The sequence below is a fragment of the Chiloscyllium plagiosum genome, chromosome 1 (genome assembly GCF_004010195.1).
Source record: "Chiloscyllium plagiosum isolate BGI_BamShark_2017 chromosome 1, ASM401019v2, whole genome shotgun sequence".
Taxonomy (NCBI): Eukaryota; Metazoa; Chordata; class Chondrichthyes; order Orectolobiformes; family Hemiscylliidae; genus Chiloscyllium; species Chiloscyllium plagiosum.
In genome coordinates this window covers 85,847,436-85,856,917 of record NC_057710.1, presented here as the reverse complement: position 1 = coordinate 85,856,917, position 9,482 = coordinate 85,847,436, and the positions used below count along the sequence as shown (strand labels likewise).

The 9,482-nt window shown below is 40.2% G+C and overlaps 1 non-coding gene across 1 annotated transcript; it reads right to left on the bottom strand.

Annotated features, from left to right (window-relative positions):
• Positions 1-3,048: 3,048 nt before the first annotated feature.
• LOC122555991 lies at positions 3,049-3,151 on the bottom strand. The gene has a single exon (XR_006313414.1). It is a non-coding gene; the product is annotated as a U6 spliceosomal RNA (small nuclear RNA).
• Between the last annotated feature and the right edge of the window lie 6,331 nt (positions 3,152-9,482).

Here is a 9,482-nt window from a genome sequence, read left to right as displayed (position 1 = left end):
GTTACATTGTACTTTGCTCAAAAACTGCATGAATTTATGTAAAACTCCATTATCTCACTTTTAGATTAGAATCAATCTAAACATCATGGCATAGACAGAGAACACAGGGGGCTAACACCTTCGACATATTGTCTAGCTAACACCAATTGTTACAGTTAACCTGAGAATGCAACTTTTAAAAAAAGGTTTTGTGATTTACACATGAAAGAAGTGAAACTATCATGTATTCGAACAGATGAAAGACTCAACAAACAATCAAGTTATTTTTCAATGTATAATTTCAGTTACATCACACTGTAATTTTTTGCTATTAATTCGGTGCCTTACAATTGTGTCCTCCACAATCACCTGATGAAGGAGTGGTGCTCCGAAAGCTAGTGCTTCCAATTAAACCTGTTGGACTATAACCTGGTGTTGTGTGATTTTTAACTTTGGTTTATTTTAGCATCGAGTGGTGATGTTACTAGTATTGGATTAGTGTTCCAGAGGCCCAGGCTAATGGCCTGGACAATTGAGTTCAAGTTCCACACAGCTGATGATAAAATTTGAATCCAATTAATAAATCTAGAATTAAAATTTCGTCTAATGGGGACTATGAAACCATTGTCCATTGTTGTAAAAACCTACCTGTTTACAAATATTCTTGAGGGAAGGAAATCTGTGACCTTACCTGGTTTGACCTACATGTGACTCCAGATCCACAGCAACGTGATTGACTCTTGAATGCTCTCTAAAATAGTCGAACAAGCTGACAGTTGCATAAAGCCACTGTGCTATGTGAGAAAGGAATGAAACTAGATGGAGCACCGAGCATTGACCCAGGTATTGCAAACAGCAATGGCAAACTCAACACTATTGACCCTACAAACACCTCTTACTAAAGTTTGGGAGCTTATGCTAAAATTGGAAGAGCTGTCTCTCACACTAGTCAAGTAGAAGCCTGAGAAAGTCATACTTACAGAATCATACAGGTAATGCTTCAGGCCTTGCCAGTACTATTCCTGGCTATTTCATTTACCACCACACGAACAGAGGTGGACTCCTCGGATGCTGCCTGACCTGCTGTGCTTTTCCAGCACTACTCTAATTTAGACTCTGGTTTCCAGCATCTGCAGTCCTTTTTTTTACCATCAGAGGTGGACATATAGTGATATTCAGTCGAAACTCTGCAGTCCTGTCACATGCAGCCATCAATGGGGATGAAAAATCAAGCGCAATCAATTGGAGGAGGAGCTCCACAATGCCTCAATCCTTAATGATTGGGGACGCAAGCGCCTTAGTGCAAAAAGATATGGCTAAAGCATTGACATCCATCTTCAGTCAGAAATGCCAACTGGATGGTCCATCTCAGCCTCCTGTGGAGGTTCCCAATATTGCAGATTTCCGTATTCAGTCAGTTCAAGCTGAGGAGAGAGCCCAGGATAACAGTGGCCCAAATACTGTTGAGGGACTTGAAGGACTCCATACAATTTAGCTTTCAATTTAGGGAGCATCACCTTGGTATCTAACAGGTTTTACTGTAACATGTGGTTCAGTAAGGTTGCATTTAAAATTATACTGACATCATAATGATAATATAGGGCAAAGAAATGAGTCAAGCTTCCGAGAAAGAGTAATCTTTAAATTGCCATATAGCAGCCAAAGTAGTGAAAAATCTTACTTGAATTTTAACACTTGTTACGTCTGTTTCACACTCTACAAAGAGAGTTGAAATTCAAGCACGTTTCAACCTATACTGTACATAATCTAAACTTAAACAAAATATTGAGCAGAAAGTTACATAAATGATACCACTAACAGTTTTGTTCTTCATGAAATTGTGAATGTTGAAGAGCAGTTCCTTGTCAAGATTCAACTGTCTTGTCAGGTGATACGTCACCCATTTTGTTACCTTGGCCTTTTGAATGTACCTGGAAAACAAAAAACAATTTCACCAAGTTACAGATATTGCTGATATTTGGATAACTTTATTACGATAATATCTATATATTTCAGACCATAAGACCATAAGAAATAAAAACAGGAGTAGGTCATTCAGCCCGTCAATTTAGCTCTGCCATTCAAAAGGATCATGGCTGATCTGACATTCCTCACTTCGACTTACCTGCCTTTTTCCGAAAACCTTTGATTCCCCAACAAATCAAGAATCTATCACAACATATACACCAGGAGTCTACCTCCATAGCTGTCTTTGGCAAGGAGTTCCAAAGACTCACAGCTCTCTGAGAAAAGAAATTCCTCCTCATCTCAGTCTTAAATTGGCACCCATAATTCTGAGACTATGCTCTCTGGTCCTGGACTTGCCTATGAAGGGGAACATCTTTTCAACATTTACCCTGTCAAGCCCTTTATGAATCCTGTATGTTTCTGTGAGGTCACCTCTCATTCTTCTAAACTCCAATCAGTAAAGACCTAACCTCGTTAATCTTTGCTCATAAAACAATCCGTCCACATCAAGGACCATCCTAGTGAACCTTCTCTGAACCATTTCCAATGAAATTTTATCTTTTCTTGAATAAGGCTCCCACAACTTCTCACAGTACGGGTAGTTCTGCTATAATGCACATTTTGTCATTGCGAATTTGAATAACGCTATTGATGAATTGTGGACACTGTTTCTAAAACATGAACATTTAAACTGTGTATTGGTTATAACATTAGTTAAACATTAGTTGAAATGGTGCTGCTATTACGCAATTTTCTTATAACATGGGATTGCATGAGAACAGAACCAACGCATTATAGCAGAGCTAATTGTACTCCACAGCACCTTGTACAGTTGTAGTATAACTTTCTTACCTGATACTCCAATCCCCTTGAAATAAGGGCCAATATTCCATTTGCCTTCCTGATTTCCTGCTACACTCAGGTGCTAGCTTTCTGTGTTCCATGCGCAAGTACCCCCAAGTCCCTTTGCATTGCAGCTTTAAGCAGTTTGTTTTCCATTTAAATATTACTCTGTTCTTCTGTTCTCCCTTCTAAAATGTACAACTTCCATTTTATATTATATTCCATTTGCTCACTTTTTAGGCTAATCGTCTTATAGTTACCCACTTTTTGAATGTTTCACAAATTTGTATCATCCTAGCGGAGGGGCCATGTTAATCCTCTCTGTATCTTTCGAGTTTTAGTAAATGTGCTGCTAAAGTTCCTGTCTTTTTGAGCAGCAGCGTCACATTAGCAGTTTTTCAATTCTCTGGTACTTCTCCAGAATCCAAGATTTTTTTGGAAAATTACAGTCAATACATTCACTGTCTTCATATCTACCTTTTTCACAATCCTAGAATGCAAGCCTTCAGGGCCAAGGGACTTAACTGCCTTTACCCACCATTAGTTTGTCTAATCCAGCTTCTCTAGTGGTGGTACTCAATCTCTCCCTTTGTTCTTTACTATTAATGGAGTGTTCAAAATATCTTCTACCTTAAAAACTGATGTATAATATCAGTTAACTCTTCTGTTATTTTCTTGTTCCCATAACTGTCTCTCCAGATTCATTTTGTAAAGGGTCTGTGTTCACTTTGACCTTCCCTTTCATTTTTATATATTTAAAGAGGTTCTTATTGCCAGTTTTGATATTCTTTGTCAGTTTGCACTTGCAGTTTATTTTCTTTCTTTTTAATATCTTTTTGGTCCTCCTTTGCAGGATTCTGAATTTATCTCAGTCTTCTTAGCTGTCATAATGCTACTATTATAGTGAGGTTTTTATAAGTCAACTGTAGCTGAGCTCAAACTGAACATAATGGACAGAATGGTCAGATGGGGGCAGCACAGTGGTTCAGTGGTTAGCACTGCTGCCTCACAGTGCCAGGGACCCAGGTTTGATTCCAGCCTGGGGCGACTGTCTATGTGGAGTTTGCATGTTCTCCCTGTGTCTCTGTGGGTTTCCTCCGGGTGCTCTTGTATCTTCCCACAGTCCAATGATATGCAGGTTAGGTGCATTGGCTGTGCTAAATTGCCCATAGTGTGCAGGTTTGGGGCATTAGTCAGGGTAAATAAATATTGGAAATGGTATATGGGTGGGTAATGTTTCGGAGGGTTGGTGTAGACTTGTTGGGATGAAGGGCCTGTTTCCACATTGTGGATTTTATGAGAACCTTAACCATCAAGGTAAGATGGGTTTGGATCTAGGCAGGGAGTTCAATCCCCTAAAAGAGACATGGGATCAAGATTTGCAGCAACAATGGATGCGATGGACAAGTGGTCTGAGGTGCATTTGTTTTAATGCAAGAAGTGTAGTCAGTAAGACAGATAAACTTACAGCTTGGATTAGTACCTGGGAGTAAGATGTTATTGCTATTACTGAGACTTAGTTGAGGAAAGGGCAAGATTGGCAACTAAATATCCCAGGATATAGATGCTTGAGGCGGGATAGAGAGGGAGGTAAAAGGGGTGGAGGAGCTGCATTACTGGCCAGAGACAAGATCATAGCAGTGCTCAAAAGGGCACAATGGAGGACTCGAGCAGTGAGGCAATATGGGCTGAGCTCAGAAATAGGAAGGGTGCGGTAACAATGTTGGGGCTGCACTACAGGCCTTTCAACAGCGAGCGTGAGAGGTACAAATATGTAAACAGATTATGTAAAGATGTAGGAGCAACAGAATGGTAGTAATGTGGGAGATTTTAATTTTCCCAACATTAACCGGGATTCACCTATGTTCAAGATTTAGAAGGAGCAGAATTTGTAAGGAGTATCTAGAAGTGTTTTATAGAGCAGTGTGTAAACAGTCCATCTCGGGAAGGGGCCATACTGCATCTGGTGTTGGGGAATAAGCCTGGCCAGGTTGCTGAAGTTTCAGTCAGGAGTTACTTCGGGAATAGTGATCACAATTCCAAAAATTTTCAAATACTAATGGAAAAAGACAAGAGTGGTCCTAAAGGAAGAGTGCTAAATTGGGTGAAGGCCAACAATAGCAAAATTGGGCATGAGATAGGGAATATGGATTGGGAGCAGCTGTTTGAGGGTAAATCTATATTTGATATGTGGGCGGTTTTTAAAGGGTGGTTGATTAGAGTGTAGGACAGGCATGCCCCTGTGAAAATGAGGAATAGAAATGGAAATATTAGGGAACCATGGATTGTGAGATTTGCTAAGAGGGAAAAGGAAGTACACATAAGGTCTAGGCAACTGAAAACAGATGAAGCATTGGAAGAATATTGGGAAAGCAGCATGGTTTTGTACAGGGAAGGTCATGTCTTACCATATTAATAGAATTCTTTGAGGAAATGACAAAGTTGTTTGAAGGGCTGTGGATGCCATATTCATGGACTTCACTAAGGTATTTGATAAGGTTCCTCATCGCAGGCTGATGGAGGAAGTGAAGTCGCATGGGGTCCAGGGTGTACCAGCTAGATGGATAGAGAACTGGCTGGTCAACAGGGGACAGGGAGTAGTAGTGGAAGGGAGTTTCTCAAAATGGAGAACTGTGACCAGTGGTGTTCCGCAGGGATCTGTGCTGGGACCACTAGTGTTTGTGATATACATAAATGATCTGGAGGAAGGTATAGGTCGTCTGATTAACAAGTTTGCAAATGACATTAAGATTGGTGGAGGAGCAGGTAGTGAAGGAGACTGTCAGAGAATGCAGCAGAACATAGATAGATTGGAGCGTTGGGTGGAGAAATGGCAGATGGAGTTCAATCTTGGCAAATGCGAAATGATACATTTTGGAAGATCCAATTCTAGAGTGAACAATACGATAAATGGAAAAGCCCTGGAAAAAATTGATGTCCGAGAGATCTGAGTGTTCAGGTCCATTGTATCCTGAAGGTGGCAACACAGATTAATAGAGTGGTCATGAAGGCATACTGCTTACTTTCCTTCATTGGACGGAATATTGAGTACAAAAGTTGGCAGGTCATGTTACTTTTGCATAGGGCTTTAGTTCGGCCACATTTGGAATACTGCATCTTGTTCTGATCGTCACATTATCGAAAGGATGTGGATGCTTTGGAGAGGGTGCAGAGGAGGTTCAGCAGGAATTTGCCTGGCATGGAGGGTACTAGCTATGAAGAGAGGTTGAGTAGATTAGGATCATTTTCATTAGAAAGACGGAAGTTTGAGGTCTACAAAATAATGAGAGGTATAGACATGGAGGATAGCAAGAAGTTTTTTCCCTGAGTGGGGGATTCAGTTACTAGGGGTCATGAGTTCAAGGTCAGAGGGGAAAAGTTTGAGGGAGATATGCATGGAAAGTTCCTTATGCAGAGGGTGGTGTATGTCTGGAATGCATGGGACGTGGGAGAAACAGGCACGATAGCATCATTTAAGATGTATCTTCACAGATACATGAATGGGCAGGGAGCAGAGTGATACAGATTGTGGAAAATAGGTGACAGGTTTAGATAGAGGATTTGGATCGGCGCAGGCTTGGAGGGCCAAATGCCTGTACCTGCACTGTAATATGCTTTGTTCTTTATTCTTTGTTCTAAGATTATCACATACACATCCACTTTCCATTGGGGCAGGTTTGCAAGCCCTGTAGAAATGTTAAATAAGTAATTGTGATATGCAGCTGGGTCATTGATTGCTGCTTTAATGAATCATTCTGGCTTCAACATCCAGCAAAACTATTCCTGAGCTATCCACAGCTCACCAGGATCAACAAGTAAATATTGAGATGAGCTTCTTGTGAATCTTGAAGGCTGGAAAGCTTTTAATCAGTAAAAGTGAAGAGCTCCTGTCATGTTGAAGGGAGTGACTGTTGTTCACAACCCTTCTGAGAGCAGGCTTCACTGCTTAACACGGGGGTTTCCAAATGCTTGAGAGTCAGTTCTTTCGTCTTGTATGTTATTCATCTTCAGCTACGTTTCCCTCGTATCTGCCTTTATTGCAGCATGGAGCAGTTTATAGAGCTCTGTTCTGTACTTTTGTTAGGAACAAGAGGGACAGTAACATCAGGGGTACAAAGAGAAGCAGAAACACCAGCTGCTTTCCCTCAGTTATGCACTATCCAAGAGTTCAGAGAAGATGGATACTGATATTCAGTTCCAAGGAGGTGTTATACAGGGCCTACAGGCAGAAGATCAGCCTTTCTGACCTGTATCAGCACAAGTGCCTCACGAGTTTCAGACTCTATCAGCAATTTGGAACCTCCTGGAACTAGACCCTCTATCTACAATAGTTGTCATGTGTTTGTCACTCGAGCCACCCCTGTCACCACCACCCCCTCAAATGTTTGTATAGCACACCTGTGAGACATATGTTTGAGAGAATGACACAATGAGGGTAAGTTTTGACTGTCCAGAATTTTGACTGTGGGAGAGAAGAATGAGACTTGAGCAGAGCCGTGCAGGAAAATGCAGGGAAGTCAGAGTATGGGACTTGGTACTTGCAAGTGTAATACTACTCACCTTTCCCAACCTTCTGTGCTCCTGCATCCTATTGATGTACAACTCAGGTGTTGGAATGTTTAGGAATCCTTCTTTTGACAGATTTAATCTGTCATCCTGCCCATCCTCTCTGATAGGACGGGAAACCCAGAAACAGGATGCCATCAAATGCGTTAGAGCCACAATAAAACTTGCTGTGGATTCCAAGGGTTCTCAAATCACTAAAAGCCCCATAATTTCAGCTTTAGTTTCAAAATGCTCCCCAAGAGGTCAACATATTAAAGTCGTAGGTTTTTGTACCTCCCTAAAGGGTTAAAATAATATTTAAAGTATATATAGTATAAATCAATTTTGTCTTGTTCAGCACATTGGGCATTTAGGAGTTATCTGATCAGCAGTACATTTGGAGTTTTTAGCAGTCTAGCCAAGATTAATCTGTGAGGCTTGTAATATTAATGGTGCCACTATAAGGTAGTACTTCAAAGAAATTAATGGCTACAACATAACTGGTTATTGATCACATCAAAAAAGTAGCATTCGATAAAAATAAAAATTAATTGTATCAGACATAATCATCACTGCAATCATGTCAAATTGTTTATATTAAAGCATGGTATTCAGTTTCATAAACAAAAAAAATGACAATTTAGTGAATTATTTTATAAATATGACTAAAATTTCAGCAGATTTTCTCATATTATCTGACTAACTTCAATGGAAGATAATTAAACAGAAACTATTACATTGGCTCCAAAAGAGAAAATGCTGGAAAATCTCAGCAGGTCTGGCAGCATCTGTAAGGAGAGAAAAGAGCTGATGTTTTGAGTCTAACTGACCCTTTGTCAAAGGGTCAGTTAGACTCGAAACGTCAGCTCTTTTCTCTCCTTACAGATGCTGCCAGACCTGCTGAGATTTTCCAGTATTTTCTCTTTTGGTTTCAGATTCCAGCATCTGCAGTAATTTGCTTTTATCTATTACATTGGCTGTTTAACAAGAACAGAAATTGCTGGAGAAATTCAGCAGGTCTGGCAGCATCTGTGGATAGAGAAACAGAGTTAACATTTCAAGTTTGGTATGACTCTTCTTCCTACAATATCTGAGCCAGCTCTTTAAGAGAGCCCTGCAGTTAGCTCCAGTCCACAACTAAATTGGACAAATCTTTCAAAGGGCTGGCACAGGCATGGAACAAATTAATTTCTTCTGCACTGTTGGAATATATTTTGACGACAACATCTTTATTAGTGCAGCAGCTTCCTGAGTACTGAACCCCAATTTCAATCTGATTAATGTGCTCAAGTGTCTGGAAAGGGACTACAACTCATGACATTCTGAAACCTACTGAGCCATAGCTGACCCCAATACAAACAGCTATTTCAATTACCATTTCTATGGTTGGTAATCCATTCTTTTAGAATGTTTTTACAATATAGAAATGTATAAAAGCAATTGCACAGCTTGAAGGTACACAATGTATAATGGTTTTAGTTGAAATAGTAAAGAAATGTCAAATTTAATGTTGATCTATGCATCTTGTTTTGTTTATGTCACAACTGTTTTGGACCAGGCCAGATCCCCTCAAAACATTTTAAGAAGGTAGCCCAGATCCTAACTTATTTAGTTGTTTTAGTCAGACGTAAGGTGGATATTTCAGGAGTGATGTAGCTGGTCAAACCACTCAGTTTTAAACAAAACAGAATTTATTTACAGATATTAAATGAAACATAACAAAAGAGAACAGAATACAGAAAAAACTTAACCTATCTAAAACCCAGCTGAATATTGCAACTTAATGTTGCTGTTCCAATTTTTGGCAATATCCCCATAAACACATCCCTTGGCATAAAAAGATAAATTGAAACGCAGGTTCTTATAGGAGAGGTGTTAGCGAGAGAGAAAGGATCAGCCAGGGATCATTTGCTGAAGCATTCAACCTCTTTCCATTGCAGCTATTTCTCTAGGTAAAAACAATGACTGCAGATGCTGGAAACCAGATTCTGGATTACTGGTGCTGGAAGAGCACAGCAGTTCAGGCAGCATCCGAGGAGCAGTAAAATCGACGTTTCGGGCAAAAGCCCTTCATCAGGAATAAAGGCAGAGAGCCTGAAGGGTGGAGAGATAAGCTAAAGGAGAGTGGGGGTGGGGAGAAAGTAGCA